This window comes from Rhinoderma darwinii, chromosome 1, assembly GCF_050947455.1.
Source record: "Rhinoderma darwinii isolate aRhiDar2 chromosome 1, aRhiDar2.hap1, whole genome shotgun sequence".
In the NCBI taxonomy this organism is placed as follows: domain Eukaryota; kingdom Metazoa; phylum Chordata; class Amphibia; order Anura; family Rhinodermatidae; genus Rhinoderma; species Rhinoderma darwinii.
The window spans coordinates 414,129,667-414,150,220 of NC_134687.1; positions in this window are offsets into that span (position 1 = coordinate 414,129,667).

The window sequence follows — 20,554 nt, forward strand, 5'->3', positions numbered from 1 at the left end:
TTCACCTCCCAAAAAATGGAATAAAAAGAGATCAAAAAGTCGCATGTACCTAAAAATGGTACTGATCGAAACTACAGTTCGTTACGCAAAAAATAAGTCCTCGCACGGCTTTATTGATTGAAAAATAAAAACGTTCTGGCTCTTAGAATAAGGTAACACAAAAAGTGAATGATTGTTTACAAAACGTATTTTATTGTGCAAACGCCATAAGACATAAAAAAAAACTATAAACATCTGGTATCTCCGTAATCGTATCGCCACACAGAATAAAGTGAATATGTCATTTATAGCGCACGGTGAATGCTGTAAAAAAAACGAAAAAAAAACCAATAGTAGAATTGCTGTTTTTTTGTCACCACGCCACCTAAAAATAGAATAAAAACTGATCAAAAAGCCGCATGCACCCCATGAAAACTACAATGAATTCCTCAAGGGGTCTAGTTTCCAAATTGGGGTCACTTTTGGGGGGTTCCCAATGTTTTGGCACCACAAGACCTCTTCAAACCGGACATGGTGCCTAATAAAAAAGAGGCCTCAAAATCCACTAGGTGCGCCTTTGCTTCTGAGGCCGGTGTTTCAGTCCATTACCGCACTAGGGCCACATGTGGGATATTTCTAAAAACTGCAGAATCTGGGCAATACGTATTAATTTGCGTTTCACTGATAAATCCTTTTGTGTTATAAAAAAAAATGGTATAAAGAGGATTTTCTGACAAAAAAAAAATGTAAATTTCACCTCTACTTTGCTCTAAATTTTTGTGAAACACCTAAAGGGTTCATAAACTTTCTAAATGCTGTTTTGAATACTTTGAGGGGTCTAGTTTCTAAAATGGGGTATTTCATAGGGGTTTCTAATATATGGGCCCCTCAAAGCAACTTCAGAACTGAACTGGAACCTAAAAAAATAAATAAATGAGGCAATACTTCGCTTCTTACATTATACTGATAATGAGCCGTGCCCACCCCGAGATGACCCCAGTTTTGACCGTTTGTATAAACGGAGACCCCTATTAGACCGTTCCAGTGCCCGGTTTTCCCAAGCATACACCCCCGAGAAGTGTATTTCTATTGATGAGTCCCTGGTACATTTTAAAGGGAGGGTTCAATTCCGCGAGTACCTGCCGGGTAAGAGGGCAAGGTATGGCGTGAAGATGTATAAGCTGTGAGAGTGCATCAGGGTATACCTACAGGTTTAGGATATATGAAGGAAAGGCCACCCCCAAACCAGACTGCATTCTGGACTACAATAGGTACATGGGAGGGATGGACTTGTAAGATCAAGCCCTGAAGCCCTACAGCGCTATGCGGTGTGGTATAAGAAGCTGGCCGTGCACATCATACAGATGGCTTTGTACAATGCGTACGCGCTACGTCGATGTGCAGGCCAGACGGGAACTTTCCTGGAATTTCAAGAGGTGATTATCAAGAACCTAATCTTTAGGGACCAAGAAGGGGAGGGCACCCAGTACTTCTGGAAGCGAGGCCACACGCATCGTACCAGGGCAACACTTTCCAGGAGAAGTTCCCCAAACTGGCAAGAAGGGAAAAAGTCAAAAGAGGTGCAAAGTCTGCTATAAGAGGGCGATAATGGATGACACAATATATCAATGTGACACGTGTCCCGAATAACCAGAGCTCTGTATGAAAGAGTGTTTTAAAATTTATCATACATCCCTTGGTTTATAATTTACCCCAATTTTACTTACCCTGATGCACTCCACACAGCTTATCCCCCCTCGTCTTTCCCCTCTGAGCCCTGCTGTGTGTCCAGGCAGCTGATAACAGCCACATGTAGGGTATTGCCATACCCGGGAGAACCCACATTACAGTTTATGGGGTGTAGGTCTCTGGTCAAAATGCTCACTACAACTCTAGATGAATGCCTCTAGGGTGTAGTTTTTAAAACAGGGTCACTTCTTGCGGGTTTCAACTGTACTGGTACCTCAGGTGCTACTGCATACATGACTTCGCACTAGAAAATCCCCAGTAGGCCAAATGGTGGTCCTTTCCTTCTGAGCCCTCCCATGGGCCCAAACGGCAGTTTATCACAACAAATGGGGTATTGCGGCACTCAGAACAAATTGCGCAACAGAATGGGGTATTTTGTTTCTTGTGAAAATAAGAATTTTTGAGCTAAAATGACATATTATTGGAAAAAATATATTTTTTTTAAATTCCCAGCCCAATTCAAATAAGTTCTTTGAAGAAACTATGGAGTCTAAATGGTCACATTACCCATAAATGAATTCCTTGAGGGGTGTAGTTTCCAAAATGGGGTCACTTTTGGTGGGTTTCCATTGCTTTGATACCTCTGAGGCTCTGCAAATGCGACATGGCACCCGAAAACCAATCCAACAAAATCTGGACTCCAACAAACATATAGCGCTCCTTTCCTTCTGAGCCCTCCCATGGGCCCAAACGGCAGTTTATCACCACAAATGGGGTATTGCCACACTAAGGACAAATTGCGCAACAAAATGGGGTATTTTGTTCCCTGTGAAAATAAGAAATTTTGATCACAAATGACATTTTATTGGAAAAAATGACATTTTTTTCATTTCACAGCCCAATTCAAATACGTGCTGTGAAAAAACTGTGCGGTCAAAATGGTAACAAAAACCCTAAATGAATTCCTTGAGGGGTGTAGTTTCCAAAATGGGGTCACTATTGGGGGATTCCTACTGTTTTGGCACCTCAACACCTCTTCAAACCTGGCATGCTGCCTAAAATATATTCTAATAAAAAAAGAGGACTCAAAATGCACTAGGTGCTTCTTTGCTTCTAGGGCTTGTGTTTTAGTCCACGAGCGCAGTAGGGCCACATGTGGGACATTTCTAAAATCTGCAGAATCTGGACAATACATATTTAGTAGTGTTTCTCTGGTAAAACCTTCTGTGTTACAGAAAAAAAAATGAATAAAATTGAAATTCAGCAAGAAAAATGAAATTTGCAAATTTCACCTCCACTTTGCTTTAATTCCTGTGAAATGCCTGAAGGGTTAAACAACTTTCTAAATGCTGTTTTGAATACTTTGAGGGGTCTAGTTTTTAAAATGGGGTGTTTTATCAGGGTTTCTAATACATAGGCCCCACAAAGCCACTTCAGAACTCAAGAGGTACCTTAAAAAAAAGGCTTTTGAAATTTTCTTAAAAATATGAGAAATTGCTGTTTATGTTCTAAGCCTTGTAACGTCCAAGAAAAATAAAAGAATGTTTAAAAAACTATGCCAATCTAAAGTAGACATATGGGAAATGTGAACTAGTAACTATTTTGGGTGGTATAACCGTCTGTTTTACAAGCAGATGCATTAAAATTCTGAAAAATGCAATTTTTCATAATTTTCTCTAAATTTTGCAATTGTTCACCAATAAACACTGAATATATCGACCACATTTTACCACGAACATGAAGCCCAATGTGTCACAAGAAAACAATCTCAGAATCGCTTGGGTAGGTTTAAGCATTCCAACGTTATTACCACATAAAGTGAAATATGTCAGATTTGAAAAATGGGCTCTGAGCCTTAAGGCCAAAACTAGGCTGCGTCCTTAAGGGGTTAAAGAACAAAATTTGTCTTATTAATACTCTGTTATCAATTGCTACTGTCATGCAATAAAAAGGTTGGACTTTATTGCTTGCTGAGGTAAGTATAAATCTGATCACACTGGTATGTTATATGCACTGTGTGGATCAGCATTAGCTTTCAGTCATTGAACTTTGTGTCAGTTTTTGTGTGCACTGAAAGTTTCAATATTTTCTGTTACTGCACAGACATTGTATCAGTTTCTTCTATGCTGTGCATTAGTTGTGTTACTGAAGGCTTGCTATTCTATTAATGTTGTCTATTGATAAATATACACTATATCAGTTTCTTCATCAGCACTTGCTTTTATCCATATTAATGGGATGAGTTGCAATGAGGTATAGTGCTGAGTTATAGTTTTTCTATTTAACAATTATTGAATTTATACAGCAGTCCACATTATATTCTTATACCTCGCTGGCCATTTCTGGCAGAAATAGGAACGGTGCGATATCTTGTGTGAATAAGCACTATAGAGCTGACTGTGTTGTGCTCATAGTTAATTCCCGATTAAGATTTGTAGGAGACTGTTCACAGTGGTACCATGCGGTATTTAGGCTAGATAGCTTGTGTGTTGTATATAGCGTGCATCACCGATCCTCAACGTTGGGATCAGCAGCGATATGTTACGCCTGTTTGCAGGTAAAATTCCACTATGTAATCTGCTTTATTTATGGCTTTCTTGCTGTCTGTTATCGCCGCTTTCAATGAGAGGCAGCGAACAGCAGCAGATTGTATTAAACTGACCAGGCCGCTTGTATATATCAATGTGCTTTGTGAGCGTTATATATTTAATTAGGGTTGCACTATGTATTGCACTCTATTGTTGAGCTGCTTGCTTTTATATTATATCTCCGTTTTCACGGAAAAGGCAGTGAGTAGCAGCACTAATAGAGGTCTAGTTGACTCGCTTTGCAAATCAGCTGGCTTGGTGAGCGCTGTCAGGGATTTCACCCTGCAGCGTCTATCAGGATGTCAGGATACACGCACCGCACCGCTCTCTTGCTGGGAGCAGCGCTTGCACTTATAAGTCTATGCCAACTTTTAGTTGTATATTGCTGGTAGTATTGGTAAGGCTAGGACCTTATACATTGGATTCATAAATATGACTGGACACCCGACGTGCGTTTCGCCGGCAAGAGGAAGCCGGAATGCCGGCGAAACGCGCGTCGGGTGTCCAGTCATATTTATGAATCCAATGTATACGGTGCTGCTGTTCGCTGCCTCTCATTGAAAGCGGCGATAACAGACAGCAAGAAAGCCATAAATAAAGCAGATTACATAGTGGAATTTTACCTGCAAACAGGCGTAACATATCGCTGCTGATCCCAACGTTGAGGATCGGTGATGCACGCTATATACAACACACAAGCTATCTTGCCTAAATACCGCATGGTACCACTGTGAACAGTTTCCTACAAATCTTAATCGGGAATTAACTATGAGCACAACACAGTCAGCTCTATAGTGCTTATTCACACAAGATACCGCACCGTTCCTATTTCTGCCAGAAATGGCCAGCGAGGTATAAGAATATAATGTGGACTGCTGTATAAATTCAATAATTGTTAAATAGAAAAACTATAACTCAGCACTATACCTCATTGCAACTCATCCCATTAATATGGATAAAAGCAAGTGCTGATGAAGAAACTGATATAGTGTATATTTATCAATAGACAACATTAATAGAATAGCAAGCCTTCAGTAACACAACTAATGCACAGCATAGAAGAAACTGATACAATGTCTGTGCAGTAAGGCCTCATGCACACGACCGTGTTTTTGCGGCCGCAATTCCCCCGAAAATCCACGGGAGAATTGCGGCCCGATTCTTTTCTATGGGGCCGTGCACATGACCGTAGTTTTTGCGGTCCGTGCACGGCCCGGGAGCCCAGACCGCAGAAAGAACGGGCATGTCTTATTACGGCCCGGTTCTGCGGTCCGGGCTCATTGAAAACAATGGCCGCGGCCATGTGCATGTCCCGCGATTTGCGGGCGGCCTGCGGCTGACAGTCCGCTGACAGTCCGCAGCCGGCCGACCCGAAAATCACGGCCGTGCACACGGCTTCGGTCGTGTGTATGAGGCCTAACAGAAAATATTGAAACTTTCAGTGCACACAAAAACTGACACAAAGTTCAATGACTGAAAGCTAATGCTGATCCACACAGTGCATATAACATACCAGTGTGATCAGATTTATACTTACCTCAGCAAGCAATAAAGTCCAACCTTTTTATTGCATGACAGTAGCAATTGATAACAGAGTATTAATAAGACAAATTTTGTTCTTTAAGTGCAGGACAAGGGGTCTTCTGCACTGCTAATTATTTGACCTTCATTGAGAAATATACAGAATTATTTTAGAAATATTTTAACCTAAAAATATTAATAAAGTTTTTTGTTATTTTTATTTTCCAAGAGGAACTACAATTCTTTTCCCTTCTCCCTATTTCCAAAATATAATAGGTCTCCTTCATTCCCCTCACCGAATTTTCCCTTAATAGCCGGGTCAGTAACTCGTCAGGGGTCTCCCCCTTTTTCTGTAATTTTGGGTTTAATCCACGGTTCTCCTCCGTTTTCCCTGGTAGTTCCAACAATCCCGAGGTAGAGGTCGTTCATCGGGAACTGTGCACAGTCTGGGCCCAGGTTCAGAAGAACCTAGAGGCATCCCAGAGCATACAAAAGACTCAGGCAGATAGAAGACTTTCTGCTAACCCCTTGTTTGTGGTCGGGGATCTGGTGTGGCTATCGTCAAAAAATTTGCGCCTTAAAGGCAATGTGTTGCCAGAAAAACATGTTTGTTTTTTTTTAATTAAACATTTAGTGTGTGGGTGATTAAACATTGTTCAAATTTTTTTTATTTTTAATTCTAATTTAGAATACTTCCCATTTTTGGTCACTAGATGGAGCTATTCCCAAAATTGCAGCATTGCAAAATTGGGTAAAAAGCCCTCGCTCTAGTGAGCTCTCAGCATCCCCCCCTCCTTTATCCTGGCTAGTGCCGGGATAAACGAGGGGTTTGAACGGTGTAACCTCCTACACTGTGTGTCGCCATTTTTTGAGCTAACACACAGTGTAGTAGGTTTACATACAGTAGTAAACACACACAAACACGAACATACATTGAAATCTCTTACCTGCTCCTGCCGCCGCGGCTCCCTCCGGCCCCTCCGCTCCGTCTGCTGCCGCTGGTCCAAGTGCACAAGTCCGGAAGCCGCGACCGGAAGTAGTAATATTACTGTCCGGCCGCGACTTCCGGTCCACAGGAAAATGGCGCCGGACGGCGCCAATTTCAAATTGGACTGTGTGGGAGCGGCGCATGCGCAGTTCCCACACAGACGCCGTACACACAAGTGAATGGGACGGGAGCCGTTCGCAGTCCCTATGGGACTGTGGCTGCCGTATTCCATGTCTGTATGTGTCGTTAATCGACACATACAGAAATGGAACAAAAAATGGCAGCCCCCATAGGGAAGAAAAAGTGTAAAAATAAGAAAAAGTAAAACACAAACTCACAAATAAATATAAACGTTTTTAATAAAGCACTAACATCTTTAACATATAAAAAAATAATTTGTGATGACACTGTTCCTTTAAAGTCCCGTCCAAGAAGTTTGCTCCCCGGTTTATAGGGCCGTACAAGGTCATTGAAGTCCTTAACCCCGTCTCCTTCCGACTGGAGTTGCCCCCGTCTTTTCGAGTACACAATTTGTTTCATGCCTCCCTCCTTAAACGCTGCTCCCCGTCCTTGGCTCCCTCGAGGAAACCTCCGGTCCCTTTTCTCACCCCTGAGGGGGTAGAATTCGAGGTGGCCAAGATTGTGGACAGCAGGATGGTCCAAGGCTCCCTCCAGTACCTGGTCCATTGGAGAGGATACGGGCCTGAGGAGAGGACTTGGGTACCCGCCCGGGATGTTCACGCTGGGGTATTGCTCAGGAGGTTCCACCTTAGTTTCCCCAATAAGCCAGGTCCACCTAGAAAGGGTCTGGTGGCCCCTCATAAAAGGGGGGTACTGTGAAGGATCTGCCAGGCACAGCTTCTGTGTCGACGCCCGTGGGTAATCAGTCTGCACCTGCTCCTATGTCTGTGAGACTGACTCCATCTTCCACCACTCAGGATGGCAGGCTTAGGAGTTGGGGAGCCTATCACAGCCTGGCCAGACGTAGCTAGCTCCCGCCCACTGTCTATTTATACCTGCCTTTCCTGTTCCTCCTTTGCCTGTGATTCTGCTCTGCTTGTTTCCTGGCTCTGCTGCTGCTGCATTAACTACTGATCCTCTGCTTGTTATTGACCTTGGCTTACTGACCACTCTCCTGCTCAGCGTTTTGTACCTCGTGCACTCCTGGTTTGACTCGGCTCGTTCACTACTCTCGTTGCTCACGTTGTCTCCGTGGGCAGCTGCCCCGTTTCCCTAGCTTCTGTGTACCCTTGTCTGTTTGACTGTCGTGCACTTACTGAGCGTAGAGACCGTCGCCCAGTTGTACCCCGTCGCCTAGGACGGGTCGTTGCAAGTTGGCAGGGACTGAGTGGCGGGTAGATTAGGGCTCACCTGTCTGTCTCCCTACCCCGTCATTACAGTATTATTCTGATATTTATACTATTAGCTGGTTATTGTTAATGACGCACTATACATGATGCCAACCTATGTAACATCTTAATTTGCATTCAACCATACTTTTTGCATTGCAAGAGTGTGGGTACTCTCATGCATGGTATATTCAAGTAAATATGTTCATTTGACGTATAGAAGCGTTGTTTGCATCTTTGTTGATCACAGCAAAGGAATCTCTACAAAGTATTAAAAAAACATTTTATTTATGGTAATTTTAATTTGTCCAATTACTTTTGAGCCCCTGAAATGAGGAGGCTGCGTAGAAAAACGGTTTCAATTCCTAAACGTTTCACAGGATATTTTTGTTCAACCCCTTGAATTAAACAAGAAAGTCAACACTTCAATTGCATCTCAGTTGTTTCATTTCAAATCCAATGTGGTGGCATGCAGAGCCCAAATCATGAAGATTGTGTCACTGTCCAAATAATTGTGGACCTAACTACATATATGCTAAATACAATATATTTTTATAAAATAGCATTTCATATAAGGTTCAATATATCAACTTGTTTCCTCACTTTAATGGGAAAAGATATGAAAAAAAGTTGTTCTTTTGGCTTACGTTTGACCAGGATACATCTGTATTGCACAACTCCCGAATGTATTAAAAAGTTTAGTAGACTATGATTTCAAAATACAACTGTATAAAAAAATAAACTTATACCGTCCCGTCTATGTTTGTTTTTTTAATGCAGTCATTAGGCAATATATACATTTGTATAGGCATGCGGTTACATATATCTATCTATATGTTTGGTGGGACTGTTTTAAATGTTCCCGCTGACTGTAAACAATGAATTTATCTAGACATAATTGAAGTTTAGTGTAAATGAATAGTTAAGTGAGATTTGATAACTCTTGTACCTGATGTTAGGGCGACTAGTACAAAAAAGAACAACCCTAGAAGAAAAAGAAAAAAACACATAGAGAAAAGAATGATTTTTGGCAGAATAGTAAAATGAAATATTACAGCACCATGTAGAGGGTTCGTTTTCTATGAAAGGATCACTTAAGGCACAAATCTCGCTGTTACAGGCTCCTTTTAAATGGTCATTAATAAAACCCTGTAGCATGGTCCCGTAGAAATGGTACATTTAGGGAGTATTCACATGCAACAGATTCGTTGCAGACATTTTTGAAAATCTGTTCCATTCAACCGAATGGAGTTTTTTCTGCAGCAGAGGCATGGATTTCTGCAAGCCTCATTTAGATGAATGGGATAGTCGCAAAAATGTCTTCAACAAATCTGCCGTGTGTGAAAATGCCCTTAGCAAACAGGTTTAGCTAAAAATACAAGGTACCTTATATATCGTAAATCTGACAATAATGTTCACAAAATTAAAACATTTTATAACCTGTCAGAATAAGAGATAATCTACAAAATATAGAATTGTGGATGCAACAGGATTATATATTCACAGGTTGACTGGTCTGAATGCTTGGGACAGTTCATAACGAAATAATTGGGCATGGTGGATACTAATCAATTTCGTTTGGTTCCTTGTCATACATGGCAGATATTTGTCTATACAGCTGAATGTTTTTTTTTTCTGCAACATGTGCATGGATTCCTACGAACCCTATTTGGAGACATTTTTTCTGCAAGAAATCTACCGCATGTAAATATAGCCCTAGGAAATGAGCAAAAATGTTGCAGCTCCATGGCAGTGCGTCTTATGAATGAAACCCCTACTGCTAGAGAAACCCACAATCTTGGATATTGGTATTAATTGAGTTCATGCATGGCCCGGGGGACCCATTAATGACATCACTGACACTGGCCACTTTCCGTTTACAGAATGATATATAACGGTATTTATCTAAAGGTTTAAGAACAACATAAAACACATAAAAAGTGCAAAGCAAAATCCTAGAATGTCCTTATCTCATTTTCTCCTACAATAAACACATATGAAGAGATTGAAATGTACTTACCAAACCTTATTATCCTGGTCATCCTTATTAATTCTAAACAATATAAATGAATAGGATGCTAAAGAAAAAATAGACAGGAAATGTACAAAAAGTAAAATGAGTGACAATTATAGTCAGTAAAAAATGGTTTCTGCATAGTTCTCTGTAGCTACAAATGTATAAAGCAAAGTGGCGGAATTTCACAGGAAACTAAATTGACACATGTGGTTATGGTGTTAGAACTATGAAACTATTTTAAACTACATGAATTCTTTGGCTTTTTAGTTCATTACCAGAGAAGATTATTAAACACTTGAATAAATGAAAATATTTTAAAAGCAGTAATTTAATGTACTTAATAGGTGTAGCAACAGTCATTGATAATATATTTCAAGGATTATCACACATCACATTATACCTTTATTAAACTGTTGACTGATCAGATGTTAAGGTGAGATCTTAAATGGGTTTTCCAATTCTTTTTATTTTTTTATAAAAATAAATGCAACGTTCCTCTATTAACATATTAGTGCACTCTGACTATCCTTTTGTTGATAATGTTTTTAGTAACATTACTCCCTATTGTTTACCTGTGAGTTTGTTCTTTCCTCTCCTCTTCTTGTTTCTCCTCCCTGCATGCACTGCTTTTGTCCCAGCATGTAATGTGCTGGCAGCAGGGAACTTGCTCCGCCTACTCCACCCAGCTCTACTAACTGAGCAATCTCTGTCTCTATTTTAGGGTATGTGCACACACACTAATTACGTCCGTAATTGACGGACGTATTTCGGCCGCAAGTACCGGACCGAACACAGTGCAGGGAGCCGGGCTCCTATCATCATACTTATGTACGATGCTAGGAGTCCCTGCCTCTCCGTGGAACTACTGTCCCGTACTGAAAACATGATTACAGTACGTCATAGTTGTCCTGCAGAGAGGCAGGGACTCCTAGCATCGTACATAACTATGATGCTAGGAGCCCAGCTCCCTGCACTGTGTTCGGTCCGGTACTTGCAGCCGAAATACGTCCGTCAATTACGGACGTAATTAGTGTGTGTGCACATACCCTCAGTGCTCTCATTCTATTACTGAGAGCACAAGCAAAAAGCACAGGATATCTTCATTGTGAAACAATACTAACCCTATGTGATGGAAAGTAAAGGGCTATTTTAATAATTATAAGATTTCTGAATGTATATTAACTGTTTATACAGTCTTAATTTAAAATAAAATAAAAAAATAAATAAAAAAATAAATATATATATATATATATATATATATATATATAAAATTCAAGAATATTTTTTTTAAATGTATCAATACCACATATCTATATATATATTACTCTTTATATTTTAAAAAAAAAGTCTATATCTATATTTTTACATATATATTTATATCTATATGTATCTCTATGTCTATATGTAGCTGTCTCTTTCTCTCTATACAGTGCCCACCAAAAGTTCCGGAACACCCTCATAACTTTTGAACGGCTCAAGGTAGGGGGTTGAAATATGTTGGGATTTAATGGGGTCATAAAATCTACCAGTTAACGCCCAATAAAACCACCCCACCCCATTGGGGGCAGTAAAATCTTAACTGGCACGGGGGGGGGGGGTCGAGTGGGGGCTCATTTGAAAGCTCTTTTCAATACGAAAACAATGCCGCAATCGATTTTGAGATATTTAACTTTAAAGTTATCATCTTCATTATTGGCTACCGCCGGTGTTAGCATTACCCAAAATGTACCGCGCGGGTGAAATCCTAAATATGTGTGGGCGTGTATGTGTGAGCTTTGGAATGTCGCATCAAGGTCACTTTAAATTACTGAAAAATGTCCCGCTGGGCACTGCAGCTGTATCAAAACAGCTGATCGCTGCTGACAGGCGCCCTGCATGCCGGACAACTGCAGCAGCAATCAGCGCCAGAAGGAGGCAGGAGGTCTTGCGGCGATGTTCTGACTAGGGTCGATGCCGGCCCGGGAGTGGACCAGTCCAGTCACCTGACCTGTCATCTGACCTCACCGGTCAGGTGACTGGACTGGTCCACTCCTGAGCTGGCACCGACCCCAGTCAGAATGCCGCTGCAAGACCTCCTGCCTTCTCCTAACGGTGAGTGACATCAAGGCAGAGCGGAGAGTGGTAGCAGCAGGCTACCTCTATCGCTCTCTGCTCTGGCGGCATTGTGGCACTATGTAAAAGGGGGAGGGGGGTTGTGAGGCACTATGTACAAGGGGGAGGGGAGTTGTGTGGCACAATATAGAAGGGGAGAGGGGGTTGTGTGGCACTATGTACAAGGGGGGAGGGGGGTTGTGTGGCACTATGTACAAGAGGGGGCTGTGTGTGGCGCCATGTACAAGAGGGCGCTGTGTGTGGCGCTATGTATAAGAGGGGGCTGTGTGAGGCTCTATCTACAAGGGGGGCTGTGTGTGGAGCTATCTACAGGGGGGCTGTGCATGATGCTATCTACAAGGGGAGCTGTGTGTGGCACTATATACAAGGAGGGCTGTGTGTGGCGCTGTCTACAAGGTGGGCTATGCCTGGCGCTATTTACAATGGGGCCGTGTGTGGCGCTTTCTACAAAGGGGGCTGTGCATGGCGCTATTTACAAGAGGATCTGGGTATGGCGCTATCTACAAGGGGGGCTGTGCGTGGCGCTATCTACAAGGGGGGCTGTGTGTGGCGCTATTTACAAGGGAGCTGTGCGTGGCGCTATTTTCAAAGGCTCTGCGCGGAGTTATCTACAGGGGGCCGTGTGTGGAGCTATCTACAGGGGGGCTGTGTGTGGAGCTATCTACCGGGGGTGCTGTGTGTGGCGCCATCTACAGTGGACTTTGTGTGGCGCCATCTACAGGGGGCTGTGTGTGGCGCTATCTACAAAGGGACTGTGTGTGGCACTATCTACAAGGGGGCTGTGTGTGGAGCTATCTACAGGGGGACGATAAAAACGTCAGTTTTGGTCCGTTTTGCATCCGTTTTGCATCCGGTTCGGTTTCAGTTCTGGGCCGTGTTTCCGTTTTTAACTGCCGATCGTGACCCGTTCTGCATCCGTTTTTTTCCCTGTCCGTTTTAAAAATGGATGAATTTCATTTCTAAATTTTCTGCCACACACTTACTCTGTAGATAATGCCACACAGCCCCTGTTGATAATGCCACACACTGACCTCTGACGTCAATGTGTCCATATATGAACAGTGAAGTCAGGAACTTCTCCTGGATCGGAACCACCGGCCACAGCGCCGGGGATTCTGCTTCAGGAGTAGGGGACCGGTCCAGGAGTAGTCCCTGACGTGACTTGCATATATGGACAGTGAAGTTAGGGACTTCTCTTGGAGCGGAATACCCGGCCACAGCTTCAGCAAGGATTAGGGATTCCGCTCGTACAGGCAAATACACGGCTGCTTTAGTGAAAGCTGGAGCCGCAGCCATATCATTTAACAGAGCATGCATGTTGGAGTGTCTGTCAACCACGCATGCGCTAAATCGGATAAGGAAACACATAAACACGTGGTACAGTTACGTCATTTGTGACGTACCCGTACACTATAAGAACAGGAAACAGGAACTTGTTGATAATGGACGGGTCTGCAGAGGAAGTGCCAATTTTGGCTTAGCAAGTGGTCACGTGACTGAAGATGGGATACGCCGCTACATACGTCAGATCCAACGCAAGTATATTTCAAAGTGAATTGTTTTGCATTGTTTAGTTTAACCCCTTAAGGACACAGCCTATTTTGGCCTTGTGGCACAGCCGATTTTTGCAAATCTGACATGTGTCAATTTATGTGGTAATAACTCCGGAATGCTTTTGCCTATCCAAGCGATTCTGAGACTGTTTTCTCGTGACATGTTGTACTTTATGATACTGAAAAAATTTCGTTGTTAAATTCAATATTTATTTGTAAAAAACACTCAAATTTCGAGAAAATTTGCAAAAATCTGCATTTTTCTAAATTGTAATGTATCTGCTTGTAAAACAGATAGTAATACCACACAAAATATTTACTAGTTAACATTTCCCATATGTCTGCTTTATGTTTGCATCGTTTTTTGAACGTGCTTTTATTTTTCTATGACCTCACAGGGCTTAGAACTTTAGCAGCAATTTCTCGCATTTTCAAGAAAATTTCAAAAGGCTATTTTGTCAGGGACCAGTTCAGTTCTGAAGTGGCTTTGAGGGCCTTATATATTAGAAACCCCCTATAAAACACCCCATTTTAAAAACTGCACCCCTCAAAGTATTCAAAACCACATTCAGATTTTTTTTTAACCCTTTAGGCATTTCACAGGAAATAAAGCAAAGTAGAGGTGAAATTTACAAATTTCAATTTTTTTTTACTAAATTCATTTGTAATACAGTTTTTTCTGTACCACTGAAGGTTTTACCAGAGAAACACAACTCAATACTTATTGCCCAGATTCTGCAGTTTTTAGAAATATCCCACATGTGGCCCTAGTGTGGTAATGGACTGAAGCACCGGCCTCAGAAGCAAAGGAGCACCTGGTCGATTTTGGGGCCTCTATTTTATTAGAATATATTTTAGGCACCATGTCACGATTGAAGAGGTCTTGTGGTGCAAAAAACAGTGGAAACCCCCCAAAAGTGACCCCATTTTGGAAACTACACCCCTCAAGGAATTTTTCAAGAGGTATAGTTAGCATTTTTAGCCCACAGGTTTTTTGCTAAATTTATTGGAACTGGTCTGTGGAAATGAAAATCTACTTTTTTTCTGAAAAAACATACGATGTTTTAGTTTTTACAAGGAATAAAGGCGAAAAAGCACCCCAACATTTGTAAAGCAATGTCTCCCGATTACGGCAATACCCCATATGTGGTAATAAACTGCTGTTTGGACCCACGGCAGGGCTCAGAAGGGAATGAGGGCCATTTGGATTTGGAGCGCAGATTTTGCTGGAATGGTTTTCGGTGCCATGTCGTGTTTGCAAAGCCCTAAAGGGACCATAACAGTGGAAACTCCCCAAAAGTGACCCCATTTTGGAAACTACACCCCTCAAGGAATTTTTCTAGGGGTGTAGTGTGCATTTTGACCCTACACGGTTTTTGCTGAATTTATGGGAATTATGCAGTGAAATTGAAAATCGAAATTTTTTTCTAATAAAATGTAGTTTTAGCTCAGATTTTTTCATTTTTACAACAGATAAAAACACCCCAATATTTGTAAAGCAAACTCTTCTGAGCACAGCAATACCCCATATGTGGTAATAAACTGCTGTTTGGACACATGGCGGAAGTTAGAAAGGACGGAGCACCATTTGACTTTTGGAGCTCAAGTTTTGCTGGAATGGTTTGCGGTCCCATGTCACATTTGCACAGCCACTGAGGGGCCAAAATAGTGCAAACCCGGCAAAAGTGACCCCATTTGGGAAACTATACCCCTCGTGGAATTTATCTAGCGGTATAGTGAGCATTTTGACCCCACAGTTTTTTTGCTGAATTATTGGGATTATGCAGTGAAAATGAAAATCTACATTCTTTCCACTAAAATGTTGAATTGTTTTCATTTTCACAAGGAATAAAGGAAAAAAAGCGCCCCAACAATTGTAAAGCAATTTCTCCCGAGTACGGCAATACCCCATATGTGGTTATAAACTGCTGCATGGATACACCGCAGGGCTCAGAATGGCAGGAGTGCTACTTGGCTTGTAGATTTTGGTTGATTGCTTTTTGGGCGCCATGTCGCATTTGCAGAGCCCCTGAAGTACCCGTACAGTAGAAACCCCTGAGAAGTGACTCCATTTTGGAAACTTTACCCCTCAGGGTAATCATCTAGGGGTGTACTGAGCATTTTGATCCCACAGGTGTTTCATAGATTGTTTTAGAATGAGGCAGTGAAAATGAAAAATAAAATGTTTTCCCAAAAATATGTAGTTTTGCACCCAATTTTTTTTCCCACAAGGGGTAATAGGAGAAAAAACAACACATAATTTGTTACCCAATTTCTCCCGAGTACGGCAATACCCCATGTGTGGCCCTAAACTGCTGTTTGGGCACATGGCAGAGCTCAAAATGGAAGGAGTGCCATGTGGCTTTTAGAGCACAGATTTTGCTGGACTGGTGTAGGGGCGCCATGTCGCATTTGCAGAGCATTCTTAGGTACCAGAGTAGAGTGTAAAACCATGAGAAGTGACCCCATTTTGTAAACTACACCCCTCAAGGCATTTATCATTTGCTTGGACATATGACAGGGCTTAGGAGTGAAAGGCGCATGTGAGACCTATTTTGGTGATTTTCGCAGCATTAGCCCACAACGGCAGGGCTCTGGGGTCAAATAGTAAAACAAACCCCCAAGTAGTGACCCCCATTTTGTAAACTGCACCCCTCAAGGCATTTTGACCACACTGGTTTGTTTTTTTTCTTTTAGAAATGTATGCTCAGTGGATGGTGCAAAGTGAAAATTTCCACAGGTATGTGCCATTTTAGTGCACAATATTTTGTGCCAAGTTCGTGCCACTGAAGACAAATACCTCAAACTGTTAAGCGGGTTCTCCCGGGTATGGCGATGCCATATATGTGGACGTACACTGCTGCTTGGGCACGCTGCAGGGCGCGCCATTTGGCTTTTGGAGCGTGGATTTTGCTCGCTAGTTGTTTTGTTTGGGGTTTTGCTGGTGTTTCAGTTATGATGTGGGGGCATATGTAAGCTGTGCGGCGAATATCAGGGGTATAATAAGAGAGTATAATAATGGGTAAGTAAATAATTATCCACAGATATGTGGCCGGTGTCGCACTGATAAATGGCGCCCGATCTTATCCGCTTTTGGACACTCTGCACATTTTGCATCACCATATTCTGAGAGCCAAAACGTCTTTATTTTTTCTCCCCCGGAGCTGCGTGAGGGCTTATTTGTTGCGGGACAATCTGTAGATTTCATTGGTACCATTTTGGGGTACATGCAATTTTTTGATCACTTTGTTTTTCATTTTTTTGGCAAGCAAGGTGACCAAAAACCTGCAATTCTGATGTTTTTTATTTCTTTTTTTCGGCGTTCGCCATGCGCTATCAATGACAATTTTACGTTATTCTGCGGGTCGGTATGATTACGGCGATACCAGATGTATATAGTTTTTCTTATGCTTTGCAGCGTCTGCACGATAAAATCACTTTTGTTTCAAATAATTTATTTTTGGTGTCACCATATTCTGAGAGCCATAACTTTTTTATTTTTCCGTCAAAAAAGCGGTGGGAGAGCTTGTTTTTTGCGGGACGGGCTGCCTTTTTTTAATGGTATAATTTTGGGGTACATGCAACTTTTAGATCCCTTTTTTTATTCTGTTTTGTGAGGGGTAGCGACTAACAAACAGCGATTCTGGAATAGTTTTTTATTTCATTTTTTCACGGTGTTCACCGTACGGGTAAAATAGCGTGATATTTTTATAGTTTGGGTCTTTACGGACGCGGAGATACCACATATGTGTACTTTTTTTATGTTTTTTGGTTTTTCCTATAATAAAAGACTTATTATAGGAAAAAAGGCTGTTATAGTGTTTTTTAACATGAAACTTATTTTTATTAACTTGTTTTAACTTTTTTTTTGTGTCCCACTAGGGAACTTGAAGGCATGAAGCCCTGATCGCTATTCTAATACACTGCACTACCTACATAGTGCAGTATATTAGAGCTGTCAGCTATTCACTGACAGCAAGCCTATTAGGCTTCGCCTCCCGGCGGGGCCTAATAGGCTTCCGTACTAGGAAGCGATTGTTAGGCTATGGTTGCCATAGCAACCATTGGAACACTCGCGGGTGCCGATGGTTGTTATTAGCAACCATAGGGTACGATCTAATCACTTAGATGCAGCGATAGCTGCATCTAAGGGGTTAATCGGACGGATCGGAGCCTTGCTCCGGTCCTGGCCGTTAGGGCACGATGTCAGCTGTGACAAACAGCTGACACCCGCGCCCGTGGCAACCATCGTGGTTGCCGACAGGCTACAAGCCACTTCGATGCATCGATCACGTTTATCGATGCATCGAAGGGGTTAATCGGCCGGATCGGAGCCTAGCTCCGGTCCTGGCTGTTGCAGAGGGGCGTCGGACAGCTGATTCCCGGCGGTGATAACGCTGGCTCAGCTTCTGAGCCAGCGTCATCACATACACACGTCATAGAGCTGTGATTGGTCAGTCTGCTTTGACTTACCAATCACAGCGATCGCCGGCAGGAGACCGCTGTGAATGGTCTCCTGCCATCTTACTGTGCCGATCAACTGTCATAAACAGTTGACGGCACAGTTCTGTCACCTTGTCCTTTGACAGGGTGACAGTTTTTAGCCAGGACGCACCGGTACGTCCCTGTGGCTTAAAGCACTTCAATGCAGGACGTACCGGTGCGCTAAGGGGTTAACTAAATATGATTGGTTCTGGAAAATCCCTTTAAATTGTGTATCCCCACCACACAACTTTTTTATACTTCTATAACGTTTATATCAAATTGATCCTTTAGCACGTTTTTTTTTTTACGGGCCATCATCTGAAATTTGTTGATGGCCTTGAAAATTTCATTTTTATCCTATACAAACCATTTTATTTGATCCACATCTTGTACACGTTGAACATTTTTATGTTAGACAAGTTCTCCGACACCAAGCAGGTCACATGTTGAGATCTCCAGCAATCCGTGGGTGCAACTCAGCAGAAAATGTTCAGGTTCTCTTTAACACCACCGCAGGAAAAATTAAGTATTACACAGTTCCCACTGAAATCAATGGACAGTCAATGTAATGTATGGTTGTGCCAAATCCTTCAATATGAGAGATGCTCTTTGTAGCCAATTTCCGCTGTGGCTCTGGATGATGGTAAATAAAACTAACTAAAGGGCATGTGTCACAAATAATTATTTTTTTTTAGCAAGTTACTTATTTTTATTATATATTTTTAGTCTTTTTGGTGTATTGCTTTTTTTCTTCCACATGGTGGAAAGTATTAAAACTTAAAGAATAATTTGATATGTTTTCCTATGTTGGCCACCAGAGAGAGCACTTCCCAGAATTACAGCAAAGTGAATCAGGCAAAGCAACCTGACTCACAGCTTCTCTCTATTTTTGGCTACAAGCGAGGAAGAGGTGTCTTCAAATTGCCAAGCATTGTCTCAATTTTTGAGAAGATTGTACAATTGTAGAATGTGCTGATCACAGCAGCTATAGGACACACCAAAAGGCTAAGGCTGAATTCAGACGACTGTGGTATACATGCGTGTGACGTCCGTTAAAACAACAGCCGTCACACGGACGCATGTAATGGGACCGTTCACACGGACGTTGTTTTAACGGGCCGTGTGAAGGGTCTTTTGAAAAATAGAACATGTCCTATTTTGTTTCGTTTTCACAGATCCCACGATAGACTCAAGTCTATGAAGATCTATAAAAACAGGACCCGCACGGGGGGCAACTCAGCCGTTTTTTACGTCCGAGTTTCCCCATGTTCGTTTGAATTCGGCCTAAGAATGATGGACGTCAAAAGGGAAGAATGAATTTTCAGTTGACAAGTTCACACGGCGTGCATAAAAAACACTAACTGAGCTTACCATTTACATCAATGTGAAAGCATGCTGTTAGTACATACAACACACTTTTTTACGTCAGCGTTTTATAAAAACGTGTTGCGTAAAAAAGAAGCGTCGCGTCAATTCTTTGGTGCTTAAAATGCAGCAAATGTTCTTATAGTCAGTGAGAGTTCTAATTATGTGCCAAAAACACGCGAAAAACACGTCAAAACGCCTGTATTTTAAAAAGCGATTCACAAGAAATGCTAGTGTATTTGACAGGTTTGCATGTCGTTTTTTTTTTTACCGCTGTGTGACCATGCCCTAAGGGAATTATTGTGTCATTGACATCTAGCTTCTATTGCGACGCAGGGGAGAAGACAGATGTCTGCTGCAGGTGAATTTTTTATTTTTCATACTACTAACTTTTTGTTTTGCATTGTTTTGGACCATTTGGACTACGTTGTAGATTCGTTGGACTACTACGATGATCTATTTATTTTTAAATAAAATGTTTAACGAGAGTTGTGTGGGGGAGTTTTTACTTCAATAAAAAAATATTTTCTTAGGGTATATTCATACAGTGCAGTTTTTGCCAAATGTTGAGGCAGATTTTGTACTGCCTGCGCTTTCTTGTCCTGTTTTCGTGGCAGTTTTCGCCCGTGGCCATTGAAGCGAATGCAAGGACCGATGGCAAAAAACGCCACGAAAACGCTCGGAAACGAGCGCCGCAGTTTTTTTCTGCCTCCCATAAATTTCAACAGGAAGCCAGAGGCGGTAGCTGCGGTAAGAAAGGACACGCCTCTTTCTTTTCCTGCGAGAGGCTAAATGCCCCCGGGAAGAAGAAGCCTCTTCCTCACATTGAAATCAATGCGGGGCGATTTCGTGGGTTTTATGGTGCTGATTCCGACGCGGTTTTCGCTTTAAAATCAGTGCCGAAAAAC